The 17,322-nt window shown below is 39.7% G+C and overlaps 1 protein-coding gene across 6 annotated transcripts in view; it reads right to left on the bottom strand.

Moving 5' to 3' along the window:
• The window catches only part of ANKRD6 (ankyrin repeat domain 6), a 94,495-nt gene extending 77,520 nt beyond the window's left edge, over positions 1 to 16,975 (bottom strand). For 3 of the 6 annotated variants that reach the window (XM_087718754.1, XM_087718755.1, XM_087718749.1), the window contains exon 1: positions 16,736 to 16,974. The gene's annotated coding sequence lies outside the window, so the exon portion shown is untranslated. Of the gene's footprint in view, positions 1 to 16,675 lie in introns of all 6 variants that reach the window. The other 3 variants (XM_087718756.1, XM_087718750.1, XM_087718753.1) reach the window with 3 other exon arrangements.
• Between the last annotated feature and the right edge of the window lie 347 nt (positions 16,976 to 17,322).

A 17,322-nucleotide genomic window follows, 5' to 3' on the forward strand; every position in this document is an offset into this window, starting at 1 on the left:
CAGCTTATTTTCTACTTCAACCATTTGTTGCAGGCCGCAGTTTGTAAAAAACAAGTATGATTTCTATAAACACTTTTAAGAAACCAAAATCCTTCATATGTTTACCATTAGAATCTCAAGAATAATTTCCTATGACATAATTAATGATGAACCATAAAAATCCCCACTTTCGACCCCACTTGGTAAATGTATCCTAAACTTTTCTTTGTTCTTTTTCTTTGCTTGGATGCAGTAAGAATAACATCCTGAGGATGTGTTTTCAAGAGGAAACACAAGTCAAGTTTCATCTTCCATTTCCTGCAGTTACAATTTACCAGGATAATGTTTCTGGGCATCCAATTACCTCCAATAGACCGATTAGATCCCACAGATTAGGCCTCCTCCGAATTCCATCCGCCGGCCAATGCCGACTGGCGACTACCCGGAGGAGAGCCTTCTCTGTGGCTGCTCCGGTCCTCTGGAACGAGCTCCCCGTGGAGATTCGAACCCTTACCACCCTCCTGGCCTTCCGCAAAGCCCTTAAAACCTGGCTGTTCTGACAGGCCTGGGGCTAAAGAGTTTTTGCCCCCCTCCTCGAATTTGTATGATGGTTGTTGTGTGTTTTAATTGTGTATTGTTATGTTTCGTCTTTTTATCCCCTGTCTGTACCCCCTTCCCTGACTGAATTGTGAGCCGCCCTGAGTCCCCTTCGGGGAAAAGGGCAGCATATAAATGTAATAAATCCTAATCCTAATCCTTTGAAGATATTTTCCGCTCATTTTCCAAAGTACATTAAGTAATCTCTCCTTTCACTTTTCTTATAAACTGTTAAAATTGAAGAGGTTTTCATACCAATGCAAAAAGCTCCCCAGTCACATATAAAACCCTGCATCTGTTAAATGGCTTGGTGGTTACAACCTCATAAACAACCCTCACTAGTCAAACACCTAGGAGTACTCATCTCAAACGGTCTAAGGCCCAAACCTCACTGTAACAGCATTGCCATTAAGAGTTGTTAACCTAATTTTGCGAAACTTCTTCTCTGGTAACATTGTACTGCAAACTAGGGCCTACAAAACTTTTCCCAGACCAATTCTCGACTATAGCTCGTCTGCCTGGAATCCACACTGTATTTCGGACATTAATACAATCAAGCAAGTCCAGAGGTATTTCACGAGAAGAGTTCTCCACTCCTCTACTCACAATAGACTACCTCAGTGGTTCCCAAACTTGGCAACTTTAAGACTTGTGGACTTCAACTCCCAGAATTCTCCAGCCAGCAGGGCATGCAAAAGCAGAGCTGGCTGGAGAATTCTGGGAGTTGAAGTCCACAAGTCTTAAAGTTGCCAAGTTTGGGAACCACTGGACTACCTTATGCCACCAGGCTTGAAATTTTGGGGCTGGACAATCTAGAACTACGCCGACTAAGGTCTGACCTAAGCGTAAAATTGTCTGCTACAACATCCTGTCAATGACTACTTCAGCTTCATCAGCAATAATACACAGACAAACAATAGATACAAATTCAAGGTAAACCGCTCTAAACTCGATTGCAGAAAATACGACTTCAGCAACAGATGCCTGGAATGCCTTTAATCTTAAACTGTCTAGTGTGGACCTCACCCCTTTCCTAAGAGATCTGTAAGGGGGCGTGCAAAAGCGCATCAGTGTGCCTACCGTCCCTGTCCTATTGTCCCTATTTATTTGTACCAATTCCCTGTGTTCATGTCCACATTTATTCTTATACCTGTTATCTCGTACGTGTTTGACAAACTAAATAAATAAATACCAAACGTTCTAACCAATTAAAGGATTTGAAGAATTTTGCACAAACCCCCAACCCAGCTTAACCCAGTATAGTTTAGACTCCCCATACAAGCAATGCTCAAGTGAGAGGTCCTTGGTGCTCTCTGAGCTTGCAGACGTTTCATTATCCAAACTAGGTAACATCATCAGTCGTCAACTGCCTCACGTTTAGTGCTTCAAATATATTTTAGGGGCTTTTAAACTTACATTTTAAAAAAAATCAAAACTGCATGAGCGTTTATTTTTAAAGGATACTGCTTCAGTTAAAAAAGATAAAAATCAAATGCATATTTTAAATCCAAAGAAAATTAAAAGATCACATTCAATTACCACAACTGGAGCCAAAAACATCAGCACACAAGGAAATCTAGTAAAGAGCTAAAGAACCCTTCTGCAAGTAGACACCCAATAAAAACGGATATGCAACTCAATAAACGTTAAAATAAATAAAAACAGAATATATTGTGAGGTTCTTCTTTTGGGAGAGATTTGGACACAGCCAATTATACAGGCTGGGTTTATACAAAACAAAACAAAATGACTTATACACTTATGTATAATTTTAAGTGTAAAATTATCTTTGCCTTTCCTTCTTCCTCCTCCCAGGGTCATTAGAATCACAAGTTTTTTATGGCATAGATTTCCTGCCTTTCCTGCCTTTAATTTTCTTTTTAAAGGAATTTTTTATGGATAGCCTAATACCATGATGGTGAACCTGTGGCATGCAGAGCCCTCTCTGCTGGAGCGCGAGCTGTTGCCCTAGCTCAGTTCCGCCAGACATTTACATGTGCCGCCCGCTGGCCAGCTGATTTTCAAGTCCCTGCTGGGGGGGGATCGCGCTGAGGGGTAGCATGCACATGTGCGGGGGATAGGGTGCATACTGGGGATTGCACGCGCACATGCAGGGGGACACGTGCACACATTGCATTATGGGTGTGTGTCCACACTTTCAGCACTCAGCACCAAAAAGGTTAGCTATCACTGACCTAATGTAAATCTGAAGTCATTAAAAAAATCTGGATACTCAATGTTTCCCATCCAAGAAACTTCCAGTTTCCATTTCCTTGAAGCAACATGTTCCATGATCTTTTCAAGCAAATGAAGAGACAATTCTGATGCACTCATTTTCTTCTTAACCGTAGTGCATCAGGGTTACATTTGTAGACATCAACTGTGAACACCGAGTTTTTATTAATAAGGATTACCTTGTGGTGATCAAATCAACGTAAGTTAACTGTTCTGTCCCCCCTTCTCCGCTCATTAACAGACGACAGGCAGACAAACGTAAAAGGGAAGAACTTTATCAGTTCTCGGCTCAGACTGGCTGCGAGCCCAAAAATAAACATAAATCAAGTCTCTGACAAGAAGGTAACAGAATACAAAACAAAACTCTTACAAAACAATTCACTTCTCCAAGTGTCTCCTTGAATCAGGGTTACAGAAAGCAAATCACTTCTCTCACAAACAAACCACGACCGATGAATGATGAACGAATGAATAAACATTGACTCTTGTAACCAGGGCGTGGCACCATCCGTCTTTTTATCACCAGAAGACGCCACTAACAAGCCCCAGCTGCATTGTTAATCTTGCATCCCAAAAAGACTCAAAGGAGACTTCTGCTGAGTCACAACAGTTAACTATGTTTCTTTTCTTTTTGCATCTGCAGATAGCCCGTTAGCAGCCCTGTTTGTGATCTGGTCCCTCTTGAGGAGATAAAGCCAGAGAAACACCTGCAAGTCCATTGAGAGGAATATTCAGGAGAGGGATTCTACCTGTTAGGACAAGTTCAGGTGAACCGGTAGCTCCAACAATCAGCTGAGCCCACCCGCCTGCTTACACTATTTTTCCTACCTTTTATCTTCTCAGCTGATTTGCGCGGCAGAACAGATTGCCGCACGAATCAGCTGTGTTACTCCTCCGAAGAAACCCATAAATGACAATTTCTTCTAACTGCATGTGCGGGTGCAAATCGCGCGATCACCAAACTAGTTGTTAAATTGGGAGGATCCCTCCACTGGGAATATCTGATGCCTATATCACATAAAGTACAAGTTGGATTTCAGTTGTGGATTTGACAAAGATACAGTCTAGCTGTGATTAGGTCCAGGCATTGGTGACTTCATCCCTGAGGGAAGAGTTTAGTTCCATCTGCACTTAAAGAAGCAGATGTCTGCCCACTCCCTGAGAAGCCATTCCTGGCGGTATTGAGTAATGTTTGTCCTGTCTCCTGAAAGCTCTTAAAGTTTGCTTCCTTGAATGGCATCCAAGAAAATATAAAGCAAATTATAAAATGCTATTAAAATATAATGAAACACTCTAAAATTTTCATTTGGAATGCACTTATTTACCTACTTTAAAATATATCCACTCAACATAAGGCAGTCTTTGGCAGAAATATCAATATCCATCATTTAATTATAAATATACACCTCAAACCATAAGCCTAGCTTCGCATATTATCCTAAGGGAAAACTAAATAGACCATTGAATTCCAATAGCAATTGATATAAAAATCCATCCATTGTTTCTTAGAATAAAATAACAAAGTTGGAAGGAACCTTGGAGGTCTTCTAGTCCAACTTCCTGCTTAGGCAGAAAACCCTACACCATTTCAGACAAACAGTTATCCAATCTCAGTCCCTGAGATATTGGAACACTGCTACCATGTCTCCCCTAGTCCTTCTTTTCATTAAACTAGACGTACTCAGTTCCTGCAACCGTTTTTTATATTTTTTAGCCTCCAGTCCCCTAATCATCTTCTCTGCACTCTTTCTAGAGTCTCAATATCTTTTTTACATCATGGCGACCAAAACTGGATGCAGTATTCCAAATGTGGCCTTATCAAGGCATTATAAAGTGGTATTAACACTTCACGTGATCTTGATTCTATCCCTCTGTTTATGCAGCCTAGAACTGTGTTGGCTTTTATGGCAGCTGCTGCACACTGCTGGCTCATATTTAAATGGTTGTCCACTAGGACTCCAAGATCCCTCTCACAGTTACTACTATTGATCAACAACATATATTGTACCCGTAGCATTTCCTTTTTCTTGCCTAAATGTAGAACCTTACTTTTTTCACCATTGAATTTCATTTTGTTAGCTAGTGCCCAATGTTCAAGTCTGTCAAGATCTTAAGCTTATCTTCTGGAGTGTTGGCTATTCCTGTTAGCTTGGTGTCATTTTGAAATTTGATGAGTTCCCTGTCTGCTCATCCAAATCATCGATGAAGATATTGAAGAGTACTGGGCCTAAAACAGAGCCTTGGGGTACCTCACTGCATACTTCCCTCTATGTAGATGCAGTTCCATGAAGACTACATGTTGAGTGCAGTTGGTCAGCTAGTTACAAATCCATCTGGTGGTGATGCTGTCTAACCCACATTTTTCTATTTTATCAAGTAATAGGTTATGGTCTACATTATCAAATGCCTTACGGAAGTCCAAGTAAATTATAATGACAGCATTCCTCTGATCCACTAATTTTTAATAAAACCTAGTTTATGGTTTATAGTTGGTTTATTAAAAAAGAAAGAAAAGAAAATATCTGCCCTGTATTTTTTATAATACAGTATACTATTTCTCACTGGCTAAATCTTAACTTTTGTTTTGGATCCTAAAGCTGTATATAAAGCTTTATAATATACATATAAAGTTTCATCTTGCCTTTTGCTATAACATGGCCATCCTTTCCAGCACTACATTATGGTGGACCATAAATTAATATCTTGTTGGTCTTGGTCAGAATGATCTTTTTCCATCTTGAGGGAGAAAAACAACAACAATCAAGCAAGGTATCTTTTGAAAAATATGTATAGTGTTGCTTCATAAAATTGCTAATATATAAAATGTGTGAATAATGCTTAGGATACATTTTGAGGTCGCAAAATTCCAGTTCAACAAGTAAGAAATTATTAGGACACACAGTATAAAGGAAACAAAGTTCTTATTTTTTAGATAGTCTTCTAAAAAAAATGAAAAACAAGAGATGAATTATGAATTAAGCAAATATTTTATGAGGATTATTAATTCAAGACAAGTAAACATTTCAAATAATTAAAATGATAATTTAATGATAGCTATGAATACATTTTACAGCAAAAGGCACATAAATTATTTTAATCTAATAAAAGTTTCTGTCATTAAAAAAAAAAGACTTGGAATAATGGTTAGCTGCATATGGATGTATCATTATTTACTTTTATGTTTACTTTTATCTAAAACAACCAGAACATTTTGCTTTTTAAAACAGCAGGTAATCTTTTGTAAATAATTGCATGGTTTAATAACTACGCTAGTTTACACAAAGATTGCAAGTAAGTTTTGTACAAACATATGTATGATATGGAAGATGTAGGGTGTTTTTTTGTTATCTTTGATGTACTTTATGAAGCCAACAGTTCAAACATACTTCATGAAACAGAATCTCTGCTCACTTACTGCTATTTCTAAGAGTTCATCACATGAAGAATTCTGGCCTCCTACTCATGAAATGGACTCTGAACAAAACTGACTCCATTGACCTTACATCATGTTTAACATGTAATAGATCCAAATGTTATCTACTGACAATTGTATTAAGCTATTAGCAACAAACAGTGGAGAAAACCGCAGGAAACATTATTATCCACCTTGTAGCAAAGTAGATATTCAAAATACAAACAACACTGTAAGGAGCCAACTTGGAGCAGAGCATGCCAGTCATGTCAAAGTAAACACCACTGAAACATTCAGGAATTGCTGGGAGAATCAACATACAGAAGAATCATATTTCTAAGGTACCAAATGTCAGAAATGACAGAGGCATGAAATTTGCCTAAAAACAGAATGCCAGTTAAAAAAATAGTAAAAAAAAAGCTGATATTTATATAAATTATGTCACATGAAAAAATAAAAAGCCATGATGGGTATTGGCAATCCCAAGTTTTAATTACAAAACCCCCTAATTTTATATTTTAAAAAAGCGTAACCAGAAAAGATCAACACGGTATTGCAATGTTGTAACTATTACAAATGCATCCTAGTGAGTACAAAATCTGTAAATTGCACATAGAAAAATCTGATTTTCAGGATTCAGGTATGGAGAAAGCTATTCATAGGGATTGAGATGTAATTGATTTTCAGCCTCTTTTTTTATCAGCAGGTTGCTTTGATAAAAGTTTACTTGAAAGCAATAACGTTTTATTTACTCAGTTTTAGATTTATATCCTGCCTCCAAAATATCTTTGCCTTCAATTTTGTGTCACAATAATACCATGAGGTAGCTGGCCTGAAAAACAAGTGCCTTAAAACCATTCAGCAAGTTTTCATGTCCGAGTGTGGATTTGAACCTGGATCTCCTATCCCATTATGTCAACCATTGCAACTACTCCCCACTGTATGTCAGCTATTGGCTGATCAAAATCAACAGATGGTCCTCATTTCCTAACTCTTTGTTCAGCCACTGTTTGAAGCTATAATGGGGCAGAAAAAGGAGACTTACAATGACACAGTTGCAGCACCCTTGCAGTTATGTGATTGCAATGCAGGTGCTTGACAACCAGCATGCATTTACAAGTTGCAGTGACCTGCAATCACATCATGGCTAATTGCAACCTTCACAGGTGGCTTCTGGCAAGCAAAGTAAATGAGAAAGTCAGCAGGTGTAAGCAAAAGTGAAAAAAGAAGAAGAATTAATCCATTCAGTTTCAAAAAATAAGGAGCCCCTGCAAAAGTTCCATCCGTAAAAAAATAAATAAATTAGAAACAGGATAACACACTAAGTTCAATGCAGATCAATCTCGTCACCTAGACTTCTGTCTTCAATCTTAACTTAACTTAGATTTTTTTTCTTGGGTAGTCTCTTCCTCCAATAATAAAATTTCCTCACCAATTCGACATACTTTCTCTACCCGCTTTCTTCCTGTTCCGGAGCTGTTCCAACTTTACCAGCTTCATTAGCTGTGTTTCTGTTGCCGGAAAAAAAAAGGCTATTCCTGGATCTTTCAGGGACTTTGCGGTGTCTCTGAGATCAGCAGGAGGTGCCCTTCTCAATCACCATCTCTGCGAGACGGTTTAGGTCCAAATGGACGATCCAGCGGCAGAAATTCGACTGCGATTTCGCAGTACCAAGATCGCACGTTGTGCCATCCCGACGTCAGCTCTCTTCTCTCACTTATGGATTAAAATTCTCCTCTTTTTTATAATGCTTGATTGGATTGATTGGATTGTTTTTGATCTCCATTTAAGGGTTTTTTCCTTTCTTAAGCTTGGAATATAAAGAAGATAATAAGGATTATAAAGAGGGTTGTAACAACAGGAGGAAAAACAGTTACACTGCCACTTAGAGACTGGAGGCTGGATACATTGTTTTTCTTCTTTCTCTTTGATCACTTGAGATTCAAGGTTCTTTCAGTTTGTTTACTGACAGTGATAGTAGGAAGAGCACAAGTTGTTTATACAGGAGCCTTTTGGGAGTTCTATCACTAGCTACTGGAGGGAAGACAACATTTTGACTTGAAAGAAAATAAATGAACCTGTTTGAATTTTATTAAAATAGCCTTGAATCCTATAGTGGCAGTGTTTACAAAATTGAAAGAATGGCCCAGCAGGAAAAAGAAACTGTAAAATTGCAAATGATTATATTTGAAATTCAAAATCTATTAGTTGTGACAGAGAGAATTGAAAAGAGATGGAGAATATGGAATATAAAACAGAAAAATCTGATGGAGAAATTGAGGATGTTTACCAAATGAATAAAGTGGAGGACAGAGTTCAAAAGATGGAAGAAAAAATGAGCAAAGAGATAAGAAAACTGTGGAAGTGAGCGTGGTTGGTAATGGCAAGAGCGGAATATGGAAAGGGGAGATAGATGGATCGGAACTCTACCCCAGACTTCAAAGCACAGAAGAAGAAAAGAGAGAAAAATTGATGAAGATAAGGAGAGAAATCTTGACAGAAGCACTAGCGATAACCAAAGATAAGCTGATGGAAAGAACATATGTTGGGTTTCAAGCTTTTATGAGATACGAAAGGAACAACATGTTGCCAAGAGAAGTTTATACAAGATTTATTAAGAAAGTAACTAGAACATTAATGCTACAAATGGCAAGAGATATAAGACCATACTATTATTGGAAAGATATAGGTTGATGAAATGAAAATATATAATAAAAACTAAGCTAAATATAGTTTTCTAGTAGTATGTATAAAATGAAGTGACAATAGCTATAGTTAAATAATGATAACAATACATAAAGATATATTTGTTTGATAATATGAAATTTTATAAAAACAACACATGGAGATGATGAGAGGAGGTTTAGAAGCTTTATCTAGAATATGTTATAAAGATGTATTGTGATTGGATGATTTTAGGATGATTTAATAGAATGTTATCATATAATCCTATTCTAGATTTTGAATATTATATATAAAAGGATGTAAAAACAATTATAGTCAAATTAAGGTTGAGATATAATAATTGTGATATACATGAATATAGGTGAATTTAAAATATGTGATTTGATATGAAAAGCAGGTGATGACTATGGAAAAGATGCATGGAAATACTGTAACCAACTGACACACTTTCTACAATTTGCAATGGAAGATGGGTTTTTTTATTTTTATTTTTATGTTTGTTTGCCCTTGTCTAAAAACAAATAAAAGTTGTTTTTTAAAAAAAAAAAAAAAAAGAGAAAGCCTGCAGGAAGTCACAAGTCACAGTATGTTGTGCTTAACATCCACACGATTCGCTTAACAACTGCAGCCAGAACTGATGTCCTATAGTGATGCAATCATGTGATATTTCACTTACTGACTGCACTGCTTGGCAACGGAAGAGCCACTCAGAACTTTAGTCGGGACTCTGTATTAAAAATACAATCCTGATATAAAAACATACTTTTCTCCCATTTCTCAATAGAGTTCCTTATAAATATAAGTGTCTTTAACTGAGGTAGTTCAGGGATTAAATTAATTATTCTTTTACCGAGGACCTCCCTGCATAATTACAGTAGGTATAATTGTACTAATAATTTAATAACAATTAGCCATAATAATTGTCATAAGCTTTTCACTCCACCAAAACAATTCTTTCATATTTTTTTGAAGACAACAATTAGTGGTGTTTATCTGTCAAAACAAGGATTTCCACTCTCAGGAACTGAATTATATTATTATGGTTTGTTGCATAGTCAACCACATGTTTAGACTGGATTTGGCATTTTTATTCACCTATCAAGTTTTTCCAAAGAACTTGGCATAGAAAGATGTTGTTGTTTGATGGTGTTAAAAGTAACATTACAGCATGCAAGCTGTTCCAAGTGAAGTACCTTTTGCATCTGACTGATGATGGTGGCGTTCAAATGATGCTCCAGATGTTTTGGGATTGCACCCAAGGTGCCTATTATTATAGGTCTGCTATCTTTGCTTTAGGGATGCGGTGGCTCAGTGGCTAAGACACTGAGCTTCTCAATCAGAAAGTCGGCAGTTCAGCAGTTCGAATCCCGAGCGCTGCGTAATGGAGTGAGCTCCCGTTATTTGTCCCAGTTTCTGCCAACCTAGCAGTTCGAAAGCACGTAAAAATGCAAGTAGAAAAATAGGAACCGCTTGGCCTTATTTTGGGGGGATCTTATTATTTTTGAGGTGCAGTTGGCGGCAAGCGTGGTCACCTCATGGCTGCTGCTGTGTTGCAATATTTTCAGGGATGGCTTATTTTCAGGGTATGGCTTGTTTTAGCGCATGCACTCAAAAGTCCGATTGGGCTTATTATCCGGGAAGGTCTTATTTTTGGGGAAACAGGATGCATACGAACGATTCCAGGCTGATTTGCCTCTTAGCTCCTTGGGAAAGACCGCCTTCCTTCTGAGATTCTGCACCACATTCCACCACACGATTCGCTTTACAATCATCAAGATTTATAACCATAATTGCCAGGATCAATTATGGTTGTAAGTCAGGGATTACCTGTATTAAGCCACAAACTTTAATTTACAAATGGCACTTGCTAGATTCATATGATATGAAGCAGTGGTGAAATTCAAAAATTTTTAACTACCAGTTCTGTGGGTGAGGCTTGATGGGCATAGCAGGGGAAGGATACTGCAAAATCCCCATTCCCTCCAAATCAGCTGGGACTCAGGAGGCAGAGAATAGATGGGGGCAGGGCCAGCCAGAGGTGGCATTTGCTGGTTCTCCAAACTACTCAAAATTTCCGTTATCGGGTCTCCAAACTACTCAAAATTTCCGCTACCGGTTCTCTAGAACCTGTCAGAACCTGCTGGATTTCACCCCCAATATGAAGTCATTATTTTAGTAGCTTTACTAACCCTAACCGTATTGCTTGGCTCCTTCTAATACATTCCTTGGAACTACGCCTAAGTCATCTTCCTGAAACTACTGCCTCATGATATCTAAACTTATTGTACTGGGTAATACTTATCATTGATTAAGCACAACCTGTTGCTCAATTATCTTCTTGTATAAATTGTGATACGTGGAGATTCAGGAGAGTTAGTTCTTCCAAAATTTCAGTAAAATAAGCATGAGATTTGAGTAACCTTTATTGATCAACAGTAGAGACAGCATTCAAAATAATCACTCAAGATGTGAGAAGTTCCCTTTACATTTTTGAAAAGCCTGCATATTGATGTTATTAATCTATTAAAGGGGGCGAAACACCGATAAATGTGACAAAACTACTAGGCATTGTAATTCATTGCTTCCATAATTATAACGCTTCATGTTTGTAATACCTACATTGGAGTTACGTTCATTATAATAAATATTTATTCTGCACAGCTTTTCCAGTTTTGATAAGGCTTTTGTCAGATAATAGGAAAAAGGACAACAATGAGCCAACTGCAAACAAAATAATAACTATTATCTCACATGTTACCTCTGGCAGTGCTAACTGTTATGCTTTCTTATCATTTCCAATTTGAGAACTTTGCTGTTTACCCAGCTAAGAAAAAAATCAGTTTGGATTTTTAAAACATCTGGAATTCACAAGAGGTTACATTTTGCAACTGGAATAGTGAAATGCAGTCATCCATGCCAGCGTTAGCTACAAAAAAGATATTTTTCAGCTAAAACCCATTTAAAAACCTACAAAACCATTTTGCAGGTTATCCTTGTAATAAAAGTGATGCAGACCATTCTACCTTACAGGAATTCATCTGTTACAATACAGCACTTTATGTTCCCAAGCATCTTTCCTTACATTATTTCAGGAAATAAATGAGAAAGTAGAAAAGACAAGATAGGTGACACCATTTTATCTGACAACCTACTGCCATTTCAAAAAGTTTTATGTCATTTTCTTGCTTATAATAAATACACCGGGTGATTTACTGCCATATCATAAAAATACGCCAAAGTAATAAAAACAAGAAAAATAGTATACATAGATAGTCCTTGACTTACAACAGTTCATTTAGCGATGGTTCAAAGTTACAAAGGCACTGAAAGTGTATCAAAAATGTACATCAAGTATATCCAAAATCCTATGTACACACTGATTAATTTGTTATAGAATAAACACAGTCCATTGAGATACATTTGAGGAGAGTCGATCTGTGCAGTAATTAAGGCACCAGGCTAGAAAACAGGATACCATGAAGCCAGCTGGGTGATTTTGGGCCAGTCACTCTCTCTCAGCCCTAGAAAGGAGGCAATGGCAAGCCATTTCCAAAACCCTGCCAAGAAAATTGTTAAGGACTTGTTCAGGCTGCCACTAGGAGCCAACACTGATATGAAGGCACCAATATTATACAATATGCAAAGTAATGTTTTGATCAATGGGAAGGTAAAAGAATGCGGGGTGAGAGGGACAGGACTAAATACTGAGGTCAGAAATAAATGTCAGAAATAAAGATTCCCTCTCTGAACCCAAGATTGGATAAATAGTTAAAATAAGGAAACCTCTGCGGTAGCGGCGGTAGCGGCTGAAGTGGGGGGGTGGCGGCTTACCTTTCGCGAGGGAAGGCCTCCAGGCCTTCCCTTGCAAAAGCCGCGGGCTCGCGTGCACTACGCGGCCGAAGGCGGGTGGGGCGGCGGCGTTAGCGGCGGCATTAGCAAGCCACTCCCATCCGGTCACATGGGTGGCAAACCACACCCACAGAGCAATAGCAATAGCAATAGCAGTAGACTTATATACCGCTTCATAGGCCTTTCAGGCCTCTCTAAGCGGTTTACAGAGAGTCAGCATATTGCCCCCAACAATCTGGGTCCTCATTTTACCCACCTCGGAAGGATGGAAGGCTGAGTCAACCCTGAGCCGGTGAGATTTGAACCGCTGACCTGCTGATCTAGCAGTAGCCTGCAGTGCTGCTTTTTAACCACTGCGCCACCTTGGCTCTAAAGGAGGCCACGCCCACCGAGTAGGTTCTAACAAATTTTGAAACCCACCCCTGCTCTGCACATAATATAATTTTAACTCCTCTCCAAAACAATTACAGGGAGAGGGAAATGACATTAGGTTTGTAAAAATTGAAATCACATGTTTTATTGACTTGCATTAGATGTCATAATATCATGCAAATGACATACTTATGTAATGTCATTAGACACGCACTGTCACTCTGATATCTTTATAACTTGCTACAGATGCTTATGTCTGTAGGAGGGAAAAACCCTCTTCATTGTATATCAAAAATCAGAATGCCAAAACCAAATCCCAGAACAAAGGTATATTCTGAGTTTTGCCCCATTTTGCCATTGTTAAGTGAATGTGGCTTCCCCATGGACTGTTGTCCGAAGGTCGTAATAAGATAACATGACCCCAGAATATTGCAATTGTCATAAATATGAGTCAGTTGCCAAGCGTCTGAATTTTGACCATGGGGATGCTGCAATGGTTGTAAGGGTGAAAAATGGCCATAAGTCACTTTTTTCAGTGCTGTTATAACTTTGAACGGTCCCTAAACAGATTGTTGTCACTGAAGAACTACCTGTTTATATCCCTTATGTCTTTACTCCAAATTCTGATTCAGAGAAAATAATCATACCCATTTCTATACTTGGCTCTGGAAACACCTTCACATCAGATCCAATTCTTGGTCGAATTTATGTCAATATGTCAAGTACCAACAGCTTTACCAGGTCCAAAGTAGAGATTATTTCTCCTGACCTGATAAATTATCCTTTAAATTGGAAATGCAACAGACTCGGCCATCTGTCTTTTGGTATCCAGCCTTGCAAATACACAGCTAGTCCAAGAAAGAGACATAAAGCAGGAATCTGTGCTCCAGGCACATGGATTCTCTAATTCGTCTCTCTTACAAAAACTCTGTTTATAACAACAAGGTCTCATTGTGCTTAAAACATGCCCATGCCAACACACACATTAATACAATGGATCGGTACTAAAGAACTTGTAAAGAATAACGGTAAAGAAAGGTTCCCCTTGCACATATGAGCTAGTCGTTCCTGACTCTAGGGGGTGGTGCTCATCTCCATTTCAAAGCCAAGGAGCCAGCACTATCCAAAGAGCTAGTCATGTGGCCAGCATGACTAAACACCAAAAGCGCATGGAGCGTTGTTACCTTCCCACCAAAGGTGGTCCCTATTTTTCTACTTGCATTTTTATGTGGTTTCGAATTGCTAGGTTGGCAGAAACTGTGGCAAGTAATGGGAGCTAACTCAGTTACGCAGCGCTAAGGATTTGAACCGCTGAACTGCCAACCTTTCTGATCAACAAGCTCAGCGTCTTAGCCACTGAGCCACCCCATCCCTTCTTGTAAAGAATACAAACTTTCTAATTTCAAAAATCAACAAATGCACTGGATTTTTTCCCCCCTACACACATAAGTGTGTATACATTCCATTAGCAGCTTCACAGAAGATTTACACACAATGAAAAATCCATCTGTGGCTCAATCTCCTAAACTATGTACCCATAATACTTAATCTTCCATTAAAGTGTCTGCTCTTCAGGCAGCTTTCCCTGATCTCACTCTTCTGAGCTGCAACCTGAGGCAAAACCTGCATCTGTAACCCAACCCATGTGGATGACAGAGAATTGGGGAAGAACAGGCTTAGGAATGGTGTACCATGAGGTTCTGGCTGAGGCTTCCCAAGAGCATGAAACAAACTCCTTCTTCCAGCAAAAAAACGTTTTATTAAATTACAGTGAATTCTGCTCCTTCACAGCCAGCAAAGTCTTTCAAAGGAGGATTTACAGTCACAAACCTTATCTGGCTTGGAGAGCTGGCAGGCCGATATCTGCAGAACTTGACAAGGAGTCTCGGAGAGTCACTAACCAATTAGTGAACTAATTGTCTCCTGCAAACTCCACTCCCCTTTCGCTCCCCTTTTATTTCCTCTGGCAGGGGCCATTCATCATCTGGTCTTATTCCCAACTCTGCACATGCGCACACTGGGAACAGGCTCCAGCTTTACATCTTACTCCGAAGGCAGCAGCTGATAGCTGGCCTACGGCTCTGGCCTCCTCTCTGCCTCTGACACAGAGCCCGCATTAGAACCTTCCCCAGACTCCAGGACTGGCCCATGTTCTTCCCCAACCTCCTCACTGTCCGAATCTGCTGCCACAACACATGAGACTCCTGAATGGCAGATGACAGGAAGTGATCAAATTCTAAAAATTAATTTCCTAAATATCAAATGCTTTAGCAGCAGCCCTGCCTAACACAGATCAGATTGTTGGCAGAGGATGCTTATAATTAATGGAGACAGTGAACCAGCAGGGACTGGCTGGTTACTCAACATTTTCCCTTTCTTTTGCCCCAGTCAAATGGGTAGGAAGGACCCCCTATCATGATTTTGCAACAACTCACATTCTTCTAGGTAGCAAATTCATGGGATAGTGGGTGCTTCCTCATAAGCCTTACACTGTACAATCCGTCCCCTGCCATTTCATCTGGAGGCCCAGATACTGACCCTCGCACGGTGTGGTTTTTTTTTTCCCCTTTACTGTCAGTGATCCATCCAGAAGAAAGGGACGGGATGCTACACAATCAAAATAACCTGTAGATCAGCGAAAGGGGAGTGGAGTTTGCAGGAGACAATTAGTTCACTAATTGGTTAGTGACTCTCTGAGACTCCTTGTCAAGTTCTGCCTCCCATTTGGAAGCATCTTGTAGCCCAAATGAAGTGCTTCCGGGGGCGTGTAAGATGCAGACCACGCATACAGGTAGTCCTCAATTTACAACATTTCATTTAGTGACCGTTCAACGTTACAATGGCACTGAAAAGTGACTTATGACCGTTTTTCAGTTATCACCTTTCCAGCATCCCCATGATCATGTGATCAAAATCCAGATGCTTGGCATCTGGTTTACACGTTAACCGTTTCTGTGCCCCTGGTTCAGGCGATCCCCTTTTGCGACCTTCTGACAACCAAAGTCAATGGGGAAACCAGTTCCACTTAACAACTAGGTTACTAATTTATCAAGTGCAGTGATTCACTTAACCACGGAGGCAAGAGAGGTCGTGAAATGGGGCAAAAATTCACTTAGCAAATGTCTCACTTAACAACAGAAATTGGTCAATGGTGGTTATAAATTGAGGACTACCTGTACATGTCAAACGAGGGTCAGGTCATTCTTGTTTAGAAACCCCTTTCACTCACTCACTCATACACATAATTTACATTAAGCTCCTGTTGCAAGTTGCCCAACTCAACTGCAAAAAGCCCTCTGCTCATACTCAAGAATCTGGTTTGCTCTACCGCTTCCTGTTTAGAACATACTATGTATATGGATTTGCTTCTGGCGCAGATTAGGAAGATGGAAGATCCTGGGGTTAGAAGGAAGGGCAGGAGGAAAGGGACCCCGTCCAAAACAGTCTCACCACCACATCAACCCGGCCCGACAAGGGATTATTTCTATTCAGCAGCTGTTTTGTTTTCAAAGAGCCCCCCCCCTCCCCGCCCCACGCGCAACTCACGTTTCCGTAGATCCGCAAGAGGAGGCAGAGCCCCGCTTCTCAGTAAATAAAAACTCCCACCTTTTCATTTTCCGCCAGGAGAATCTGCTACGCATATCCCGCTTCGGCAGATCGCAAAAAAAAAATAGCTCTGCGGTGATCGGCTTGTGTAAAAAGGACAGCGGGGGAAGAAGAGGAGCTACGGTACTCCACTAGTCCCAGTGGAGCGCCCGCTTTGCTTTCCTTTTCGCTCCACCCCCGGAGAAGGATTTGTAAAGTTACTGCGAAATCTCGCTCCTATTCTCTTCCACAGGTAACTTGGCGTCCAAAGAACACGGGTGTGCTTCGTTCGAAAGCCGTTCCCGCAGTGCCATCTAGTGGCCGTGCGTGGAAAATACGACTCGGGAAACAATAAACAGACCCGTATTTGGAATGACGGGAGGAGGGAGAGAGGGAGAGAGAGATTTGGTAACGAAACTTGTTGAGCAACCTTACACTGCTTTTCTTGTGAAGGGATTGAGCTGCTCAAACACAAATGAAAAGCAATGATGGAATTGTTGGATGAAAAAAGCACCCAGCCCTGTCTTAATTGTGACTGTTGTGAATTTTAAAATTGTTTGTATTGTCTTATTTATTCCCTCCCGTTTATTGTGAGCTGCCCGGAGTCC

This window comes from Thamnophis sirtalis, unplaced genomic scaffold (assembly GCF_051295495.1).
Source record: "Thamnophis sirtalis isolate CommonGarterSnake01/CBP01778 unplaced genomic scaffold, rThaSir2_p1.2 scaffold_6, whole genome shotgun sequence".
NCBI lineage: Eukaryota > Metazoa > Chordata > Lepidosauria > Squamata > Natricidae > Thamnophis > Thamnophis sirtalis.